This window comes from Oryzias latipes, chromosome 8, assembly GCF_053564925.1.
Source record: "Oryzias latipes strain Hd-rR chromosome 8, Olatipes_Hd-rR_3.1".
Lineage (NCBI taxonomy): Eukaryota > Metazoa > Chordata > Actinopteri > Beloniformes > Adrianichthyidae > Oryzias > Oryzias latipes.
The window spans coordinates 1,832,441-1,856,483 of NC_136244.1; the positions used below are offsets into that span (position 1 = coordinate 1,832,441).

General features: G+C 42.0%; 1 long non-coding RNA gene across 1 annotated transcript; it reads right to left on the bottom strand.

The window, feature by feature from the left end:
* Positions 1-5,555: 5,555 nt before the first annotated feature.
* LOC144994123 (uncharacterized) lies at positions 5,556-11,895 on the bottom strand. The gene is made up of 3 exons (XR_013657541.1): positions 11,756-11,895; positions 7,651-7,747; positions 5,556-6,811 (listed from the first exon to the last, which is right to left on the bottom strand). It is a non-coding gene; the product is annotated as an uncharacterized LOC144994123 (long non-coding RNA).
* Positions 11,896-24,043: the final 12,148 nt, after the last annotated feature.

The following is a 24,043-nucleotide window of genomic DNA, read 5'->3' on the forward strand; positions in this document are numbered from 1 at the left end:
TTGGCGTTCCAGGTCATAAAACCCACAAAAAAAGAACCGTTTACTTCTTAGTTTTTGCAAAAGGATAATGATCACATTGAATTAATCAAAATAAAGTGTTTTTAAAATGATCTCTTCATCTTCAATCCTTCAATAGTCTGGACAGAAACCAGTCCTGCTTGAAGAAGAAGTGTGCATCCAGATCCTCAGCAAAAGGAATCCTGAAGTCCTCCAGAACATTCTGCTTGACCGTTGCAGTGATTTTTAATTAAAGATAGCAGAGTTTAGAGGTGACATGCGGTGACGTCCACTGCTGGCGAGGTCCACTGGTGGTGAGGTCCATGGGCGGTGAGGTCCTCGACTGGTTTGGTTCACGGTTGATGAGGTCTACGGTTGGTGAGGTTCTTTTTGTTTATCTTTATCTTACTATTTATTAGCGCACGCCCACCACCTACAGTTGGAAGACCTTTTGTGCGACCTTTGGAAGCTGTAAAATCTGGTGAATCTCGCTCCAGGCTTTTTCTTTCAGAGCTCTATTGTCATGATCAGCAAGGCTGAGCAGACCCACATCCTGGAACCCGGAAGGACCGCAGGATACCAAAATTGATTTAAAGGTTTATTGTCCCATTAAGTTGATTTTGATTTGATTTTATTGATTCATTTCAAGCATTGTAGTCAAAGCAATAAAGAATTTACACATATTTATCAAACTCATTACAGAAATGATGAAATGCATAGATTAAAAAGACAGAAAACAAAACAAAAATATCACTTAAATCATATATGCTTAATTAAATACAGTGATCATTAACTGAGGTATAAGTAGAGTTTGTTTTATTGCTTGAAAAGGAGTGGGAAGAAGCAAGCTTATATAATCCCACCCCTACTGAGTCCATTCATTTGATAGTTTTACAGTGTTTTAAATCCGGTTCTGATCAGATAGATTCTCTTGAAGTAACAAAATCCAGTGCCTAGAAATGATTGATGATCTTCAGAAAACATTCATTCATGATTTCAGTAAACAGTAACGATACCGATATGTAATAATCATTGATTATTAGAACACATGATGACATCAAACTAGTAATTATTGCTACACATTGCAGATCAAGTAAAGAAAATCAATAGCTTATGGATTGTAATTCAAACATTTCAGTTATCATTATTGCACATTACAATGTAACACCCAGTGGTTGTAATTAAAAGAGCTTTGATTATTTCACCACAGTCAAGTTCACACATGTATTTGGAATTATATAAACATCTGTTGATCCTTAACTCATCTTATCTTCATATCCTGAAATAAGAGTTTCTTTATACATTTTTTTGAATATTTGAATATTTGAACATTTTTTGAGCTCATTACTTAAACCGTTCCAAAGTTTAGTGCCACACACCGACACACAGAAACTTTTCTTTGTGGTTCTTATCAGTTTGATCTTGAAGTTCCTACATCCCCTCAGTCTGTAGCTTCCTTCATTTTCTAAGAACTGTTTTTGGATATTGAATGGTAACGATTTCCAGCTGGCTCTGTATAAAAGTTGCGCAGTGTAAAAATCAACAAGGTCATGCAGTTTTAAAAGTCTAGATTGATAAAATAGATTGTTTGTATGATCAAGATATCCGGCTTTATGTACAATTCTGACGGCTCGTTTTTGAAGTAAAAAGAGAGGATGTAGTGAGCTCTGATAATTATGCCCCCAAATTTCTATACAGTGGGTGAAATATGGTAGTATTAAAGAACAGTACAATAAATATCTACTGTTGTATCATAACATATGTTTAGATTTATTTACGATTGAAATACTTTTGGAGACTTTAGTTTGTATGTGTCTGATGTGTGGCTTACAACTTATTTTGTCATCGATAAAAATCCCTAAGAATTTTATTTCTGTAACACTTTTGATTAACCCTTGTGCTATCCTAGGCACTTTAACATTGGGAGTGGGGTCATCTAGACCCACTAGACAGTGCTCTGAACCTTTTTCTTCAAGGATTTGTGATCTTCACTGGTGTCCATGGATTACATGAAATCTTTCCACCTTTATCCACCTTTGTCATGGTAGGGAGAACACATCAATGTAAGGGTGGGTCATCTAAGATAGCGCAAGGGTTAAGACATTATTTATTTCAATTGAGAGCTCTTTATTTGCATTGAAGTTTCCAAAAAACATCACTTTGGTTTTAACTATGTTCAAAGATAATTTGTTGTAATCCATCCAGGATTTTATTTTGTTTAACTCTGTGTTTACCACCTTGATACGTTCCCTATGATTGTCTGTAGAATGGAATATGATTGTGTCATCAGCAAATAATATGAGTTTCATAAGCTTTGAAACATTGAATATGTCATTTATGTAAATATTGAATAGCAGCGGGCCTAGAATTGATCCTTGTGGGACACCACAACTCATCTCTTTGGTTTCTGATGTATATTAATCAATCTTGACAAATTGTTTTCTTCCCATTAAATAGTTTTTGACTCAAGTTAACGCTAGTCCTCTTATCCCATATACTTCCAGTTGGTCCAGTAGGATGTCATGATTGAGAGTATCAAATGCTTTTTTTAAGTCAATGAAAATTCCAGCTGCATATTTCTTTTTGTCCAAAGCATTTGTGATTTCCTCCACAGCATCAATGATAGCCAATGAGGTAGATCTATTTTCTCTAAAACCATATTGGTTTTCATTTATAATGTTATGTTTTTCAAGAAATAAAGCTAATTTATCATTGAATATTTTTTCTAAAATCTTTGAGAATTGTGGAAGAAGAGAAACAGGTCTATAGTTTGTAAATTGGTGTTTGTCTCCACTCTTAGATAGGAATCACTTTGTTGATAAGTTGATGATGATCGAATGAGGACCAATTGGTGAGTATGGATGTTAATTATCCAATGGCGTGGTAAATCTTGTGGAGTGGCTGGGAGTTGTGGCGTGGAGTGGAGTCGTAGCGTGGCATAGAGTCGTGGCATGGAGAGGACTCGTAGCGTGGCATAGAGCCGTGGTTTGGCTGAAGGGTTTGGATCTCTGGTGGTTTTGAGTTGGCTCGTGTGGAGATAGGACCCAGGTCGGCACTCGTGGAAACTGTCCTGTAGATGAGGTAGAGAACTTGATTTAGAACTAGGGATGGCCGTTTGACACGGACGCTCTGGCGCTTTTTTTCATCTTCATGAAGCAGAGTGGGTTGACACAATGTTTCGGGGCGTGTGTCAACTAGCGTAGATCACATGGTTGATGACCTATGAAGCACCAAATGCATTGCTTGGTCGAATCACGGTTCAGATGTCACTTGTGTTGTAACAGTTGGGCGTGCTATCGTCTTTGAATGCAAATGAATCCAGAACGGTTCCCGACCAGTTCTATTGTTTCCCCTGTATTGGAATCAGCGTCAGTTCTCTGCACTTTACCATGGCTCCTGGTAAAAAACGTACTGTGGCTCAGGATCGTTTCAACTCGGTTTCTCCTAATTAGACAATACACTATGAATGTTATCTATAAAGTAAATGCTTCTATGAATTTATGATAGGCGACAGGGAACTGTTACATTAGTGATTGCTCAGTGGTACAGCCTCTGCATCCAGAGATTTTGGGTTAGAGACCAGAATGTTTCGTCGTGTTTTTTTTGCCTTGGGTTTATTTTCCTCATGTGATCAGAATCAGAATCCTTTATCGTCATTGTACATGGTAATACAATGTGTGTTTTGCTGTGTCAAGCACTTCTCACAGAAAACGCAACACGATGTGTTGTTTCACCTTTTTTTTTGTAACCATTAACAACATTGTGTTGTTTTACGTTTTTCATCATCATTTCCACATTGAAGTGTCTGCCAGTCTGCCACCAGATGTCGCTGTTCTGTGTGGTTTCAAAGCCCTGAATGGTTTGTTCATTTTTCCGGCACAATTATGAACCCTGTGAAAGCTTCATGGGGCTTCTATTCCCTTCCCTAGTGACCCTTGTGCTATCCTAGGCACTTTAACGTTGGGAGTTGGGTCATCTAGACCCACTAGACAGTGCTCTGAACCTTTTTTCTTCAATGATTTGTGATCTTCACTGGTGTCCATGGATTACATGAAATCTTTCCACCTTTATCCACCTTTGTCATGGTAGGGAGAACACCTCAATGGAAGGGAGGGGTCATCTAAGACAGCACAAGGGTTAAGAACATAAGCAGGGATTGAATAAACTAAATTACATAACTAGAGACCAGGTAATGCACCCTATAGGGGCAACGAACTGGTGATGAATGCTGGAGAAGGTTCCTCTTAAATAGAGCAAGCAGGTTGAGGAGGTGAGTGTGAATGGGTCCAATCTGGGAAGCAGAGCACCATGGAGAGGAGAGGCACCATGACATCTATTCCGATAAATGAAAGATTTGGTGTCATAAATCCGGCCGGACACAAATTACAATTTTCAAACAATTGGCACTGCATTGACTCAAAAGGGACGCCGTCCATGTGTCACTGCCAAATCCCCTGATTGGTCAGCGTTTGAATTGCAGTGTGTGTTTTGTATGTAGAGCAGTGCTTGAATGCAAGAACTTCGGACATTTAAGCCCGAAATGCGCACATGCGCACATTTACGTAGACTTTTTATTGAGAGTAGAATCTTGAACGTGCGTTGCTGAGGACGATGTGAACGAAGCACTATTAGGCAACACACATAAATCCAGGTTAGGATTTATGAATTATTTATACAGAAATGTTGACAAAATCCCTGAATTCCAAACAGCCTGAAATACAACTTTTCTGTAGAGAAACATGCAAAAAATACAGTTTTTTGGAGAAAACATGTAAAGAGAGCCGGACAGAAAATACATTAATACATGTTTACATGTCCTCGCCCTTTTTCAAATATGCATGTTGATCTTTTAAGTTTTATTTGACTTTTGCTCTCATGAACGGTTTTATTGGAAATAGGCGTCCAGAGGGTAAAGACTTAATCGTTACAGATGGTGTGTGGCAGCTCTATTTGACCTCCTTCTGGAGGCGAAGCTTCAGTCTGAACAGGTGAGTTCTTGTCCTGTCAGCAGATCAGAAAAGCAAGATTTAGCTTCAAGAAAACATCAAAACCTGTTTTTGGGAACCATGTTTTTCTCCTCCTCTTGGTCCTGTTATTGTATGTTCTCCAGGTAAAAAAGTCAAAGCAAGCTTCAAAAACCAACATAAAGACATCTGTAAAATGAAAGGGAAATGCTATTTTCTTCAGTTGCAGCAGTCTTTCCAGTGAAAGTGTCTGGGACTATATGTGAGTTAGGTTTGGCATGACTGTCATGAATAATATTTTGGATGAAAAAAATCCAATAACACGTATGATGTTTGACGATTATCCTCAGTAAAAAGAACATTAAAACTAGGAAAAATAATGCAGCAACAATCTGAACTTCATTTGAGTGGAAATCCAAAGCTTCTATCTGATCAGAGGTCGACCACTCTACCTCTGCACCACGTTGCATATTTTACAATAAAAGCTGGTCGTGTATTGGCTGATTTTTGAACTTTGAGGAAGAAAGAAATTTCTTCCTGAGGTCAAAGGTCAACGTTTGTGGTTGTAGTCTTAAGCCTCGAAGGCTGAGTCGAGGCTGAGATGCAGTAGAGGAGGGAGAACCAGTCAAACTACGGTACAGGTTGGATCAGAACCACACACTCCTCTGTAAAACACGAGGGCTGCAAACTTCATTATAACAGAGCATCACTGGCAGACAGGCTCAGACTCGTGCACACGCACGTGCACTGACATAATATCAATGCAGAAAGAGCTTCCTTGTTTCAAGCCTTTCAATGCCTGTGTGTCTGCAGTCCAGATGACCCCTGAGCATTGACCCCTGCAAGGGTCAAAGAGCCTGCTGCTGATAAATGACATCCTAACCACATTCTATGTTGTTGTTTGTGTGTGTGGGTGTGTGTGCACATGCAAGTGCACGTGAGAATAGCATTCTGCATTTTCTACAATCTAGACTCCTGATGATTTCATTAGCAAAGTATTTATCAGATTACTGTGCAGCAGCAGGTCTTCTGCTGAAAGGCCACACATGGAGCCTTGGCTCTGAACACACACAAACGTGCACAACTCTTTGTGTGCACAGCAAACACACACACACTTCAAAACTGACTGCTCGTGCACATCTGTCCTCAGGGGTTCGTTGCTTCCAGCTAAAAGACTAATGCAGCTCCAGGGGTCACAGAGGTCAAACAGGGTGTGTGTGTGTGTGAATCTGATCTGGTCTTCTTCTTCTTTGTCTTCCAACTGCTTCCTTTAGGGGGCGCCACAGGAGATCATCTGCCTCTTCTCTGCAGCTTCCTCTCTTACACCATCCATCCTCATATCCTCCCCCTCTTCATCCATGACCCTCCTCTTTGGTCTTCCTCTCTGTCCTGGTAGCTCCAACCTCAACATCATCACTGCTCCTCCTCTCAAACGTCTCCATCTGCTTCCCTGCATTTATCTCCAGAACATCCACCATGATCTGTTCCTCTGATGGATTCATTCCTGATCCATCCTGGTCTCAAAGAGAACCTCAGCATCTTCATCTCTGCTGCCTCCAGCTCTGCCTCCTGTCTCTGCATCAGAGTCTCTGACATCATCGCTGCTCTCACCACAGTCTCATCCACCTTTCCTTTCGTTCTGGATGACGCTCTTTAGTCACACATCACGCCTGAAACCTTTCTCCACCTTCTTCAACCTGCTTGCAGACGCCTCTCCACCTCTTCTCTCTGTAACCTCACAGTTCCTCCAGAGTTCCTCTCTTTTACACACAGATTCTCCGTCTCGGTCCATCTGACCTCCATTCTCTCCTCTCCAGATCAGACCTCCACCTCTGCAGATGTTCCTCCACCTGTATAAAAGGTATATAGTAGAAAAAGATGTAGAATTTTGAGTTGTAGACATTTCCTCTCTTGTCCTAGAGGCCTTCACAGGCTAACGTCACATATAAGATCTTTTATATTTTAATGTGAATTTTGTTGTTTACTTTGTGTCGACACGCGTTAATGTCGTTGGGAAAACATGTTCACAAACTTTAAACTTTATTGTTAGGATTCATTTAAATGTGACTGTAAAGCACTTTGGGCCTTCTAGCAAGGTAGAATATTCTGGATACGTCTGTGCCATATACCATTTTAATTAATTCAGAAACTACATCTTTTACACATTTCGGTGGTCAAAAATTGACTTTTTTCTATTGATCACATTGATTTTTGAACATAATACCCACCCTGACTGCCATTCACAGATTTCTACTCCACTTTACCCTCAATATCTTTGCCATTATCTCCCTGAGCTTCAAAGTAAATTTAAAATAAATAAAAACATCAGCTTTTCTGTTAATTATCTGTTAAACTTCCAAGCTTCTTTTGTGGGACGCTGCAGCACAGCTAGCGGGACCAATTGATGATAAGAGTTTGTTGAAGTAACCTCAATTCTTTTGAATTGCTTTGCGCTGCTGTGCTTCAGCGTCTGGTGGAACCAGACGCTGAAGTCGTCGTTTCTCCCATGATGCCTCATGCTTCACATTCAGTCTGCGAAACAAACCACGGAGCATTTCCTTCTGTTTGACATGCCTGCTGCAGAAATGCAGACCCCCTGAACCGCTTCTGGCTGTGTTTTGGTCAGTGTGCACAAAAGGAGCCTTTCTGGCTGTGGTGTGAAACGCCGGCATGGAGGAGGAAGATTTACCAAAGAAGAGGAGCGTTTGTTGAAATATCACTCCTCACCGAAGCGTTCAGGATGAATGTTTGCAGCGACACGTGAGGGAAACCTTCAGAGTGTGACTCTAAAAAAAAAAACGCAGAGAAACACTCAATCCAGTTCACAGAGGAAACACATATCATTAACACACACACACACACCCAAACACACGCACACAGATATCATTAGCTGACTGTTTAGTATTCATCCTCTTTGCCTCTCTTGCATACTCGCATGGAGGCAGAAATTAGCCAGCAGCACCTGACACTCCATCATGATGTCACAGCAGGACTTTGGTGTGGAGATGCTTGTGTGTGTGTGTAAAACACGCGGGTGGTAAAAGAAGCTTACAGCCACTATCTGCCATCACACCCTGCAGAAACCAAAGAGATGGGGGCTTAGAAACCCCGAGCGATGCAGGACTTTGTCCGTATTCTGGAGGAGATCGAACATCTAACAACATCACGGTCCTCCGCTCTACCTCTGTTTCTGGACAAATGTTCCGTCATGCGATAAAGGATGACGCCTGTTCGGCACGCAGCCTTTTCATTTATGTCTCACAGCCTCAAGTGTAAAGTCCTTGTAAGTGGTCTTTGCCCAGAACCGCCCTCCCCACCACCACACACAAAGCAAATGCCACACCATCAGACCACCAGAACCGAGTCATGACATCAATGGACAACTGAGGTACCTCAGCTGTTCCTCAATCAATCTTTTGGTCAGAAGAACCTTTCTTGATCCAATAACTATTTTAATGTTCTTGATAAGCTTAATTTAATTCATTCATTCATTCATTCATCTTCTTGACCGTTTTTCCCTTTCGGGGTCACGGGGGTGCCGGAGCCTATCCCGGCCACTTGGGCGTAGGTTAATTTAATTCACAATATATATTTTTTAATTTCAAGTTATTCAAGATATAAACTGACCAATCAGATGCCTTTATAAAGGTCGGTGGAGCCTGCTGGCTCCAAACGTTCAATGTTCAGAACCTTTGATAGATTTTGTGTAGCCCGCTTTCAAGTGGTGGGGGTGTGGCCTTCCGTCGAGCTCACTCCTGATTGGTGAGTGTAGCCACAGAAATTTTGACACAGACCGACTCGGACCAATCACTGCTTACTAACGATGTCTGGCTCTGACATGGCGGCATCGGTATCGTGAAAGAATGGCGACTGAATTGACTTCATTTGGTTGGAGCAGGAAGTAACCGTCTTCCGTGGATGACGTCACACTTGTCAACAGCCAAATGAGAGTCGCGAAGAAGACAGATATCAGCCAGTCAGGGGTAGCACCCAAAGAGGAAACAGGAAGTCTGCGTGGAGACATTCTGCTTAACTGTCCTGCTGAAGGTTCAGGGGGAGTGACATGAGGTTTTGTGGCCTTGTGGCTGAAGAATGGAGGTTTGTTGAAGGTTGGTGGACAAGAACTTGATCAGATTTTTTTTTCAACATTTACACAAAGGAAATGATGGAGATGAATGAATTTCTGGCAGCAGCGAACAGAAAACCAGGAATTTTGAAACTTGGAGCGGTGCGTTCTGACTGGTAAGGTAACCAAATCAGCACCAACTGTATTATCGGGAACCGTCCATCTTTAGGCCCTCATCTCGTCTGCTCCCTGTCTCTTGTTTTCACTCTCACTGGCATCCATCTGCTGTCAAACACGAAGCCGATGACCACAGTTTTCGGTTAAACCCACTGCTTCTTGCTTTCTTTTTTCCTCAAAGTCTGTCCGATGACCACGGAAATTAGTTTGACCTTTAACCTCCTCATTCATGTGCTCCTCTGGGTCTCTCAGAAGCAAACATCTGCTCCAGTGTAGAATCTGCCTCAACAAAGTGGAACTGAAGCATCGATGCCTGTATCTGATCAATCCCGATCTCCTCAGGACTCCCTTCAGGGACCAGAAATGTTTGAGCAGCGACAGAAGGAATCAGGAGCTCAAACCTCACTGTTGTGTCAATAAAGTTTTTTGTAAAAGAAGAATTTAGATGTAAAAAACTCCACTCAAAAAAACTAGAATTTTAAAATCTCCTTGGTAGTTTCTTCCTGTTCTTCTGTTTTATAAAAGTCGTTTGTCACCACAGCCGACCAGCTTTAGGATAATCAATGATGTTTGATTATAACAACAGTAAATCCTTTTATATTTTGCTTTAGTTTTTCTTGGTGAACCTGTTCAGTTTTTTACGGTGGCTGAGAGCTGCAAGACACATTGACATGTAAGATTCAACCAACTACAAATCATGAAGCACTAAAAACAATCTGGGAACAAATGAGCAAATACTGAAACACAACAGTAAGTTACGAAGCATAACAGCAAATCACAGAACAAATGACCGAGTTCTGACACACAAAAGCAAATCTGGGTGCAAATGACCAAATACTGAACGACAAAAACAATCTCGGTACACATTTTGCACATTGTTACCTGTTTGTAAATAGTCTTTAAACTATCCCGCTTTATTTGTTTACATTTCTGCTACATTTTTTTTTACATTATTGTTTTTATATTAATATTATATTATTGTATTTATATTTATATTATTCTATTTTCTTTTTTCTGATTTGTGATCTTCACTGGTGTCCATGGATTACATGAAATCTTTCCACCTTTATCCACCTTTATCATGGTAGGGAGAACACGCCAATGGAAGGGGGGGGGTCATCTAAGACCCTGTCTAGTGGGTCTAGATGACCCAACTCCCAATGTTAAAGTGCCTAGGATGGCACAAGGGTTAACAAGGATGAACAGCTGTACTTGGACTGGCAAAAAGAGGCGCACTACCAGAGCTGCATAAGCGGTGTTGGAGCATCAGCGATGGGAGCCACAAGCGTGGTGTTGTGGAGCACCAGAGACTAAGGCTGCATGTGTGGTGCTTTGGGGCAGCAGCAGCAGCTGCAGCGATGGTAGTGGTGCTTGAAGCATGCCAGCCCCAAGAATTGGACATTTTAGAGTCCGGGCTCGGCCACATGACCGGGACAGCAAAGTGGAACCAGTGGACAATGGAACTGGAAAGTGGAGAGGGGACGCGACGGACAACAGCAGAGGGGTGTGGTTGCGACCCACCCCTCTTTCAGATAAGTGATTTACCCTCTCAGTGCAAATCAAAGTCAGCCTAAGGCGAGATGTTTTCTGAACCCCTTCTAGTGGATTTTATTGCATGGGTTTTAACTGTTTTATACTGGGTTTTATTTGGTTCTGTGTGAGTGTTTTTTTTTATTAGATGGGGTTTGGACTGCAGGAGGCTGGACACTTTTAGACACTTGGACAATAAACCTTTTGAAAACTTGTATCTGGTTGTTCTGCTCCTTACACAGAATCTGATCCACTAGAACCTAGATGTGTCACAAAAATAGTTTAAAAAAACTTGAAAGAATCATACACGATTGGTTTATATTACGTCCCTTTCTGTCTCCACTATCGTTGCTGTGTTTCTGAATTTGGTCATTTGTAACGGGATTGTTTTTTTGTGATTCGGTATTTGGCCGTTTCCACCCGGACTTGCTGTTGTGTTTCAGGACTCTGTAATGTGTTTCGTGATTGGCTGTGTTTCAGTTTTTGTTCATTTGTACTGGGATTTGTTGTTTTATCTTAAATGTCAGCGTGTCTGGCACCTCTCAGCCACCATAGTTTTTCCTTCACTGAGACAAAATAAAATACGATATTTTTGGCAAAGTGAGATAAAACGATGAAAGCTTTGCTCGTGTCTTGCATTCATTCGTTCGTTTTCTGCGTGCTGCTGAACTCCCTGATGGACGAGTAAAGCAGGAAAGTGGGAGGGGCCTAACGCTGCAGGCTTTCATTTCGCGTCCGCTCCAAGCTTCACACTCATTTGCATAAACATAACGAATACATGGTACATAAACGCACCATATAAACACATATGTGAACAAGAACGCAGACACGGTTAGACGCTGCGGGACGGCGGGCGGAGCTGCCTCTGCGTGGGGGGTGGCTGCCGGTTGGGGGTGGACCGTGTGGCGCCTCGGGGCAATGGCTGTCTGTGTGTGTGTTCTTTCATATGCTCATCACTGTACTGTCTGTGTGTCGCTGTGTCTCAGGGTCTTGACCCCCATCAGTCTCACTCAGGACTCACTTAACTGAACCAGAGGGGGCCTTCAGCAGCACAAGCTCCCAGGCGCGGGTGCGTGCACGAACTCCATGATGTGCACGTGTGTCAAACAGGACACATCCCCTTCAGCCTTTGTGCCAAACTTTCCATTTGTTCGATTGACGATTCCAGCAGCTGCTGAATCAGGCCGAACCAACCCGCCTGGAGATCCTGATCCGAGGCAGAAGATGGTTCTGTGGAGCACAGGTCCATGTGGAGGAGAGGCCCATCTAGAACCAGAGTTCTGCAGCTGAAAGTCGGTTACCTCTTATCTCTAATGCTGTCTCTATGACAACCAAGAACAAATGCTTCTTCCTCTAGGGATGCCACAAGTCTCCGTTTAGAACTGCTGTGAATTGTTGCATCTCTACTGAATACGTTTGCATTTTTACTTTGAAAGAGTCAAAGACGTTGTGCTTAAAGTCCTTCAGAGTCTGTGACACCAGGTCTCCGTGATGCCGCTCCAAAAATGTATTTTTTTCCCGGTGTCAGGCAGTTTTTCTGTGTTTGTCCCCCCGGAGGAGGGGAAATAAATCAGGTTTTGTTTGCTACCAAATCATGAGGTGGTAGGGAGGTGATGTTGGACGAAGGAGATGAGTACAGATCTGGCATTCATGAGAGCAAGAAACCCTTATACTAAATCCTGGGGTGATTCTGTATGGGTACAAGTACGCCCCCCCATCTCGTAAACAACAGCTAATTTTTCCTCCGCCCTCCAACCACCTCCAGATGAATTTCTGAGTGGCTTGCTTTGGGTTAGAGCTGACAGATCTGCTTTTATTTTGAAAAGATTGAAATACTGGGAACGCAGTGTTGGTTTGACGTTTTGTTGCAGCTCCACAGAATTTCGAGACATTTCTGACATTTCTGACCCACATCAATCATTTTTTTTGTCAGAACTTCAATGTCAGTGAAAAAATAAACGGTTTTTACTAACGATCCCACATCATCAATCTCCCACCACCATGCTTCACAGCTGTTTTCGTGAATATGTTGAGTTTCAGTGCACCACCCTTTGCCAAAAAGTTTATTTTGTAAAGTGTACTTGAGTATAGCCATAAAATGCCATGTCCGCTCACCTCACCGCTCAAATAAAAGTTCTGCTGCTCTGATGAACGCTGGCGACGACGTAACTGTGAGGTTTGGAGACATACCCGGCTCTCCACAAACACCTGCACCTCCAGACCATAGACTTCCATTTCAAAGTGTCTTGTTTGTGAGGAGGTGCAAAACGTTTCATTTAACCTATAATTAGATGAGAATTATTCAGAATCAAATCGTCTTGGGTCATCAAATGCGTCTGACTTCCTTCTACGATCATAATTCACGTCCGTCAAAGGTTCTGTTGGTCTATAAGAGTTTTATATTCTGCTTTTTATGGGTCATAGATGTGTTTCTCATGACGACATGAGACTGAAGGTGGAAAATAATAATTGGATGTTTTAGCAACCAATATTTAGGGAATAAAACAAAGAAAAGATCAGTTTGAAACCACTGTTTGACATTTTGTAATCTGATTGGCTGCCAACAGGATAAAGCAGCTGATTGGTTGATCAGTTTAGGTGAAATTGTCCTGTTAAAAGTCTAAGTTTGTAACTGTGGTTTAGACAAACACCTGTGCTTGTTTTCAGTTGTTATGGGTGCTTGAAAATTTTTATTATTTTTTTTAATTTAATTTATTTGTTTTGTATTTTTTCTTTCTTCATTCTTTTATTATTATTTTTGAATTTTTTTTTTGGGCCCAAACCTTTTTCTAAACCAGGACGTATTGATCTTACAAAAGCATTCAATGATTCTTTGTTTGCAGATACAAACTTTGTTCACGGTCTGCATCCGTGTTCCTGTGTGCGTCCCCCAGGCGGACAGTAAGAGGGGGTCTCTGGACGGCCCCCCCACAGAGGCCCCTCTGCTTCTCCGCTCGCTCTCTAACTCAATCAGTGCCGGGCGCCGTGCGAACATTTGTCTTCATACGGGCAACAAAAGACAATCTGAGCACCTGAGTCACAATTGGAGACGGAATAACAATCATCAAAATAAAGCTTCATTTTCTTAAAGTTAAAACATTTGTTTTCTTTATTTTTTATACAGGTTTTTATGCATAATAGTTCATAGTTTTACACTTTTTAAGCATTTTTCATTTAAATAGTTATTTAAAGATTCTATTGTGGTTTAGTGAGATTGAAAGCAAATAACCTCTCACAAAAAAAAAGACAATTTTTTTTTCTTCAATTTATCAGAATTTAATTTGTATATTTTACTTACAAACTTTCAAAAATCCAAATCACGGCTTTCTGAACATTTTTGTAGACATTTGTGGCTTTCACTTGAAAACAAATAAAAATTACCAAATGGAAAGTAAAATTGAACAAAAAAATACATGTCTTAAAAGAAATTTGTAGAATTTTCTTGCAGATAACAAAACGTTTTGGGAATTTTATTTAAAAAAAAACAACTTTAACATGAAACATTTAAATCAAAAAATGGTTCACAGTATAGAAAGAATGAATTCAAAATATCGCATTTTCCAGGAATGTATTGATAAATTAATTCGACATGTTTTTAAATAATTGCAACAAAAACAATTCTTTTTTAGAATACTTTGATTTTTGAATAAATAAATAAAGAAGAAACTGATTCCACTAAAACGGTAAAATCCTGTTAATCGTTTGAACATAAATCATTTTTTTTTTACCTCACTGTTCAGACTAAAATGTGAATAAACATAGATGTAGAGATTTTCAGAGTGTGCTCCAAAACCTTTAAAGGCAAATAATTGAAATTTTCCTTTACATTATTTTAATGGTCTTCATTGTTTTTGCTTGTTTGTGACGTTTTTAGCCTCCAGTTCAGTGGAACAAGTCTGTGCCCTGCAGCTCCTGCGGCTCCTCCAGCAGAAATCAGGGAGGAACTGTCAGCAGCGTGACCCTTGTTCTATCCTAGGCACTTTAACGTTGGGAGTTGGGTCATCTAGACCCACTAGATAGTGCTCTGAACCTTTTTTCTTCAATGATTTGTGATCTTCACTGGTGTCCATGGATTCCATGAAATCTTTCCACCTTTATCCACCTTTGTCATGGTAGGGAGAACACCTCAATGGAAGGATCGGGTCATCTGGACCCCATAGGATAGCACAAGGGTTAACCACAGTCTGAGGGTGGAAGTCACCTGTGAGGTGTCACCTACAGCCCGCCTCCCTTATCACAGCTGAGCTGGGAGGGCGTGCACGTCCGTGCATGTGTGTGCTCCCGGTCCAGGCCCGTGAGGCCTCATGCGTGCGAACAGCCGCGCCGTCAAAGCGCCAAGGAAGATTTACTGCTGCCGGACATCAGGCTGAGAGGAGGAGACAGAAAGACAAAAGCCCCCCCAGCCCCTATCCCTCTCTTTCTCTTCCCCGTCACTGGTCAATCAAACTCCACCCTTCATCTTTGTTAACATCTCTGCCGTCGTCTTCATCATTGGTCGGGATGCTCTGTTTCCAGAACCCGATTGGTCGGCCGCTCCTCCCTCTTTTTTGCTGCCCCCCCCTCACTTTCTCTCCTCTTTTCTCTCTACCCTCCCCTTTCCCACCCCCACACCTCCTGGTTATCAATCAGCTCTGACAGAGTGGGAGGAGCATGTGAAGAAGGAGGGGGGGGACTCCAAAGTTGTGAAACTCTCCCGTTTTTTTGTTCACAGGAAGGCTGGAAACTGGATGGGCTGGGCATTAATCAAAGGGGTGTGCACGATGCTCATGCACGGCTGCACACCCCTCACAGAGGCCGCCGCCGCCGAGCTCAGCTGCCGGCAGTGATGGGTTCAATTCCCCGTGGAGAGGAGGACAGCTGGCAGAGCTTGTGAGTGTGTGTCTGCGGGCGGTGGGCTCTGACACCACCTGACTGACACACACGTGCACACACACACACACACACACACAGTGTGACACTGAGATGAAATCAAGAATCTTAGGGCGATTGGAGGAAAGAACGGCTGCAAACTGATGATTTTATTCAAACTGCTAAAAGAGAAACATGAGGTGATGAAGAGCACCGGTTTGTTCAAACACCAGTGCCGCCTCTCCTCCTGCCAGCAGAGGACGGATTTTTACTGAGTGAAAAAAAAAACAGTTAAAGGCTTCATTTAATAAATAATAGAGGGGCAAAAAAGTATTTAGTCAGCCACCAATTGTGTGCGTTTACCCTCTTAGAAAGATGAGAGGCCTGTAATCTTCATCATAGGTAAACCTCAACTATGAGAGACAAAACGAGAAAAGCAATCCAGAAAATCACATTTTCTGATTTTTGAAGAATTGATTGGTAAATTACGGTGGAAAATAAGTATTTAGTCACCTACAAACAAGCAGGATTTCTGTCTCTCACAGACCTGTAACTTCTTCTGTAGAGGATCCTCGGTCCTCCACTGGTTACCTGTAATAATGGCTCCTGTTTGAACTGGTTATCTATGTAAAGACACCTGTCCACAACCTCAAACAGTCACTCCATTACGACCAAGACCAAAGAGCTGTCTGAGGTCACCAGAAACCAAATTGTTGACCTGCATCAGGCTGGAATCTGAATCTGCAACAGGTAAGCAGCTTGGTGTGAAGAAATCAAGATCACTGAGAATCTCCCTCCATCTGGGGCAAGATCTCACCCCATGGGGTCAGAATGATCACAAGAACGGTGAGCAAAAATCCGATAGTTGTGGTATACCTTTGATGAAAATTACAGGCCTCTCTCTTCTTTTTAAGTGGGAGGACTTGCACAATTGGTGCCTGATTAGATACTTTTTTTTGCCCCACTGTAATTTGTAAAGAAAGGTTGTCGTCTGTGGCTTCTGTTTTTTTTGGGGTCATTCCCAACTTCTTATTTCTGACAAGAAATGGAACCCAACCAGCTGTTTTTACATGAAATTTCAAATGAAACAAATAATGAAAGCTGTCACTTGTAAACCATACATACATAAATGAATGAACATTGTTGCAGGAACAGATCAGAAAGGTCATTTTTTTTTATGCAACTTCATGCTGAATTTCGTTTGTACATGGTGGACATGAAGGACCAAAAATGCAGAGACGGGAGACACTTGGTGCCAGGGTAACCCTGTTGCTATCCTAGGCACTTTAACATTGGGAGTTGGGTCATCTAGACCCACTAGACAGTGCTCTGAACCTTTTTTCTTCAATGATTTGTGATCCTCACTGGTGTCCATGGATTACATGAAATCTTCCCTCCTTTATCCACCTTTGTGATGGTAGGGAGAACACGTCAATGTAAGGGTGGGGTCATCTAAGATAGCACAAGGGTTAAGGGGTTTATTCTCAAACAAAAGGCGCTGCTAAGCAGGGAAACAAAACTCACTGTGTGGGTTAACCAGGTAAACAGACAAACATGGCAGAAGACGTCATGGAAATGACAGGTGAACATGATCATGGAGAGATTGGGACCAGGGAAGTAAAACTCAAAACCATGACATAACAGGAAACCTTTCAAAATAAAACAGGAAGCAGACATCAAACATGACAGAAACAAAAAGGAAGCAAAAATTAAGGCAAAGAAACCCAAACCATGACATAGATATGTACAGTATATGAAAATAAAATTCTTAAAGTCCCACTCCAATCATCTATTTCTTCTATTTCAAAGTGTTCCCAGTGTTTTTTTTAATTATGATGACGATGTTTTTACACAAAATCCAAAAACCTGTGTCGTTTTCTAGAACATAGTTTCTGCAGAGGAGTTCATCAGCATCAGTTTTAGATCCATCCATCCGTCCAGTTCTGATCCAGATTCCAGCTCAGACCAGGAAAACAAAGACATTCATGGATCTATTCGTCAATCCCATGTACTGTATGATATAATTCAGTATAAATACCAATAAGTCACAAACTATATTTATCCATTTGTTCAATATGAAAAAAGGCAATGCAAAATATATTCTTCTATTTAAAATACTAATACAAACATTTAACAATAGATGAATCCTCATGAAATAAACTTAAGAAATATATAATGGTTGTGTATAGGAAACTTTTTATTTTGTTGCATTTCATAGATATCAATAATTGAGTAGCAGTTTGGATCAGTACCCTCAAGTTTTCAAATTCCGTCTGTGAGCATAAACACGACTTTTCCCCGTAACTCTACGGAGAATCGTCTTTGTCGTCGTTCCTCTGAGGCTGAATTCAGAAGTGGGTTGGCAGCAGAGAGAAGACCGTGACCCACAGAGGGGGAGAGCTGGGTTCTCTGGATGTGAAGGTCACTCTGACCCATCGGTCCTGATGAAGACACTGTAATGGATGAGCATCCTGTGATGGCGGCGAGCCGTTGATGAGCTGCGCGCCTGTTTTGTGATAAGAGACTCGTCTGATGGGCTTAGAAAAAAAAGTCTGCAGGGTTTATGTAGATCAGTGGTCCCAGACCTTTTGAACGCTGCGGACCAGTATGACGCCATGCAAAGTTTTTAAGATGCGGTGGAGGATTTGTGTAACAACGCCACGATGGAGGAGCAAAGACACGACAAGACGAGCTCTGACGCGCCTGTCGTTGAACATCGCACAGGTGTCATCACCCTCTCCCCTTCCCACAATCATGGTGCAAAAAAGAAGAACTGTCTAATAAACGTCTCCTGGCTGGGCGTTTTCCCCTTGATAAAGAAACTTTCCACTTTTTTTTCACTCATTTGGCTAGCTCCTGGGAATTATTGTAGCGGTAACCTATCACATGACTGAGAAGAGCGCCTTGTATGTCACCCTGTAGAGTGACATAGACGGATGGAACAGAGAAACTGGCAATTTTTCAAATTGGGGACCGCTGACGTAGGTCATACACGAGGTTCACGGCTGTAAAGGCTGCGTCACACAGCCACTACGTACTTTTTCGTATTTCCCACGTATGATGGTCTTTCGTGATCCATGTGTGATCTACGTCATTCAAAAGTGTTTCGGACGTGTAGTAAAAATAAATGTTTCAGAAGACAAAAGTGCTTCTTGGAAAGTTTGCAATGTGTTGGCATAAATATCACTTCATAAAAAACAGCAAAGAAGAAGAAACCTGGAAAGAATGGGCATCACTGATATGCTGATGATGTTTGAGTTTTTTCACACGTGTCTTCAATTGAGATGAGTAGGAAGCAGGTCCAGCACCACTTCATGCCAAGTAATTTTTAGTTGAAATGACGGACAAATGTCATCATCCAATCAACGATGTCCCATAGTATCTACAGTTTCCAGTTTTTTATTGTTTCATTTTTTTACAAATGGATTCATGAAAACACTCTTGTTTTCCCAAATGTTTCTTTTTTTCCGTTTGTTTAGATTTCCAAGATGTTTTTTTTTAAATATATTTGTTTGTGTGATTTGAAATTCAGGGCCACCGTAGACAATAAGCCAAACTCAATACTTACAGTAAAATTAACTGTAGGCTGCACGGTGGCGCAGTGGTTAGCGCTCTTGCCTCACAGCAAGAAGGCCTCTGGTTCAAGTCCCGGCTGGGGGACCTGAAAAACGACATCAACGGGGGACCTTTCTGTGTGGAGTTTGCATGTTCTCCCCGTGTATGCGTGGGTTCTCTCCGGGGTCTCCGGCTTCTTCCCACCGTCCAAAAACATGCTTCATAGGTTAATTGGCAACTCTAAATTGTCCCTAGGTGTGAGTGTGAGAGTGAATGGATGTGTGTTTGTGGACATTCTACCCTGCGACAGACTGGCGACCTGTCCAGGTTGTCCCCTGCCTTTGCCCACAAGTGGCCGGGATAGGCTCCGGCAGCCCCGTGACCCCAAAAGGGAAAAACGATTAAGAAAATGAATGAATGAATGAAAAAAAAAAAAATTAACTGTAACTTATATGTGATGTTTCACCTTTTCATATACTGTCCTCTCTTTCCTCACAGCCACGTTGGCTCCGCACACAAGATGAACACGTCTGTCTTTGTGTTCCTGAACAGATCATCTGCCTCCCACCTGTCTTCAAAGCTCCTGTTGTCCATCTTTCCTTTGGCCATTTTTGTGGAGGGGGCAAATAATTTGTCTAATGTGACTGGAGCATGACTGTCACTGACTGTCTACAGAAAAATGGAGCGCTTGCCGGTTTCGACTGCGTGCCAACATACTAGCAAAGCATTGTGGGATTTATAGTATTATCTGTAGTGGATATACCAGCTCTAAATCACATTTGACATGATCTCGCGGGCCAATTATAATTACACCGGGCCTGAGTTTGACACATGTGATCAAAACAGTTTTCAAACCATTTGTGTGTTGCAGGTGAAAACTCACCTGAACAATACCTCAGCTGTCACCGAACTGGAATCCCAGTCTGTGAAGTCTCATGTCAGACCATGGGAGGCTGAGAACCCCAGATGGATTCTGACGTGCCTCAGGCAGCATGAAGTTTGAGAAAGTTTAGTTTGACAGGAGAGAGGCGGCTGGAAAAGTCTCTTCAGTCCAAACAGAATCTGAAACGACAACAAGAGTTCTGCAACAACAGGCCTCATTCTGCGGTCGTCTGACTGGTTTTAACGGAGAAGCGGTTTGCAGCGCTCTCGGGAGGCGGACTTGTTCTGGATTGATGAATCTGTGTCTTTGATCGGAGCGCGTGCTTGTTCCTAATTAGCATCAGGTTTCAGTAGAAAGAGGCCCTGCTGACTCCCACTGTGACAGGAACAAACAATAAAGTTATTTCAAAACAAAAATGTGGTGAATTCAAAAGATTTAAAAAAAAAAGTAAAAAGGATTTTAGTTCACAAAAATAATTTAAAATGAGAAACTCTTAAATTCCAAAACTTCTCTTCAAAAGTTCCTTAAGATGTTTTCTTTCTATAATGTTGACTAATGAATGAGGGTTTTTTTCTGCAATGTTGGAAGATCTGGATCTGTTTTTGCCTTCATGACTTCCCAGATGATTCCCATCAAGGTGAAGAAGTTGTGTTTTTGTTTTTTGAGGGAGCTTGTGTCGTCTTAAAGACCCACGCCAACAAAAATGCTGCTTTTACATATTCTTATAGCATTTTTCTAAAGATGGAAGACATTTATTTAAAAAATGACTCTTAAAATTGCATTTCTGAGTTTTTCTTCATCTAAATCTTTGTGAATCAGATGAAGAAATGCCGCTTGAAAAAGATCATGTTTGTTGCAAAAAAACTTCAGACGGCAGACCACAAGCTATAAGCAATGGGAGAGGAAAAGAGGGGGCGGGGTTTACTTTGCGCCAACAGTCCTGCCTACAAATGCCAATAATGTTAAGTTTGGGGGTGTGAGAGGGACGTGTCACACAGTCACTACGTACATTTAGCACTTATTGCACGGATGTAAATTACTCATACGTGAACATAAAAAGTACGAAAACCACAGAAGAAGTACAAATAAACCACGTAAAGAACACGTAAATCAACGCAGAACATGAACCGTGCTTGATGATTGTGAAGTTTGATACACAAATCACTAGCGAATTGCTTATAATTACGTAATTTCAACATGTGCGCCGTACATAGAAGTTATACATCGGTGACAAACGTAGACAAACGTAGAACGGTCGTAGAAAGCCACAAATCTCCCAAAAATAACGCACAATTGCCTTACAATTTACATAATAGTTGTGTGTAAACTACATAAAATATGCATAAACTGTGTGATTCTCAACCGAGCAAAGATTGTGAACGGCTCAAAACCGAATCCACGTAAAGATTTGTTGGCCGAAACCCTCGATGGACATCTGCCCACATCGACGTACGAAATGTCATATGTGGAAATTGTGTGACATTGCCTTAAGCTAGCAGGACAGTGTAAACAAAGGGATGATGGGAAGTAGGGGTAGGCTTACTCTGTGTTTAACAGCCCCGCCCACAACTCAGAGGTGAATTTCTGATGAACTCCTGCCGCTCTACAGGAACTATGTGGTAGAAAACGACACAGGTTTTACGATTTTGGCTAAAAACAGCATCATCATCATTAAAAGAGCACAACACGCTTTGAAAACGGATCAAAGGATGAACGTAGTGGGACTTTAAAAGCCTTAAAGATTAGTTCTATATTTGCTTTTCCTTTCGTCAGAAACCAAACAGAATTACTTTAAAAATTCCAAATTCATGCTGATGACGTTTTGTTGTTCACTTCTGCGTGTTCTGTCTGTCTGGGTTGATGAAATGGCTGTTATTCGTGAAAGAAATCTTCCTTTTTCTCTCTGTTTCTCCCTAAACAAAGGGAGGAAAAGGCCCCAAAAACCGAATCCTTTTTGAGGTCACGCGTGCGCACACACTGGAGGAGAACTGTGAACTATGTTAAAACAACCCCGAGTCTGACAGGAAACCATCTCAGACGCTGGCGCTCGCTCATGGAGATGCGCAGTAAGCACAGACAGAAGGTCGCCTCTGGAATTAGCCGTTAATTGTGAGAGCGCAGCCTCCCAGGAAGCAGCTCGCCTCCCTGCGCCGTCGGCTCTCTGTTTGCTCCCGTTAATGAAACCCTCATCCGGCTAATTGCACAAGATGGATTCAATAGGATACGATGAGACGGGCGGGCGGGGAAGGCAGAAATTGAATTTAGCACATGAGTTTTTCAGCAGACAGTTCCCTCGGTCTGGAGGAAACGCTGGACTTCCAAACATCGTGTTCTCGCTGGGCGTGCGTTCCAAATAAAAAATCCCCCAGGAAGAAATTGCCATTCGATCAGTTGATTAATATGCAGTTGGGGGTCATGACCCCAGAGTTAACTGGCAGAAGCAGGCGGTTCCTGGATAATTTGTTGACTTTCTGGCAGGTGATAGATGCTCCCTGGCTTTGGTTCGATTTCCCACAAGACTGCAATTAAAAGATCCATGAGAAGGTAACATGAGCCTTAAACTGCAGAGCTTATGCAAATCAGGCCTTTGTTGGGAGCTGCTGCTGCTGCTCGCCATCACCAGAAACACGTCAGAACAAAGAACCGCCAGCTTTGGGTTTGAATGCACTTCTTTTGCAAAGTTACGTCCACGCTGCGTCTGCAGGGGGACTCGAGCGTTTTGCAGTCGGTGACACAAATCACCAAAGACCTGGCGGAGCTCCTCGGCGTGTCCTGGACGACAGGTAGGTCAGCAGGTGCCAGATTCCCGCCTGTGAGCGGCGGGAGGAGCCCGTCTTTCCCACATCATCGCGCCTCGCCGTGAGGCACAGAAACACGAATACGCGGGTGTCACAGAGGCCGCGCTGGCAGTGATGGATGGCTGTGAAACCTACAGAATGACCTCCAAGCCAATGAGAAGCGAGCTGCATGACCTTTGGACCAATCACAGCACTTCCAGGTCAAATGTGACTGGAGGGCGAACACCCAGACAATCTGTCCATCTGGGGATGAATGGGTGGAGGGAACAATGGGGACGCACAGAGGCAGGGGGCTCCTCCTGATCCTTTTCTTAGTCAGCGCTGGAGCAGAGGAGAAGGGGGCGGGGCCACATGCATTCCTCTTTAATGCCTCATTTGTGTTTACTTCAACATCTGCACGGCGTAAAAACCTTCACACTTTGGCTGAGGCTTCAGTCGACTGTAGAAGATTTTCTGTATTTGCTGCTGCAAACATTTAATGAGTTATGAATTTCCACAAAAAAGGCTGAAAAAAATCCTGTTTCTATATAGTTTAAGCATAAATCTTTGCTGATCTGAATGGATTTAGCTTAATATGTCACATCAAACAGGAGTCAAACTTCAGAACACCTCTGTGTCATAAATGGTCATCATTTTTCACACTTGATGGCAAAAACGTCCTTTCTCTGTGCATCCTGAGTGGGGTCTGACATCACAGGAGTTTACCCATCACAATAGCTCTTTACTATGCTGTGGGAATTGAACCCACAGCCCCAAACGTATAGTTTTCATTCAGAATTTAACGTCAAGGTTTCTAAAAGTGTTGAGCTGGGAATTTTTTTAATTCAAAACAAACATAACGAGAGTTATGACATCATAATTCTGATCCCTAAAAACCTTGAAACGTTTTTTGGACATTTTTTCACATTCTGGACTTGTACATTTTTATTTTGTCTCTACATGTTTGATCTTTTGTTTTAAAGCATAAATACAGTTTGTGGGTTTTGCAGAACTAAATATCACAATTTACCTCTCAAAAGAGACTTTTTTGTATAATTTCCAGTTAATTCGTAGAATTTTTGTGTACAATCAAACTTTTTCTATGTAAAAAAAACAGATTCTGGGGTTTTACTAAAAAGATGGATATCAAGCATCACCACAAAAGACAAAGGAACAGTTTTAAAGGGAAATTGTTAAAGCAAATCCTGAAGTGGAAGCTCAAAAATGGCAAACCAGTGTATAAAGA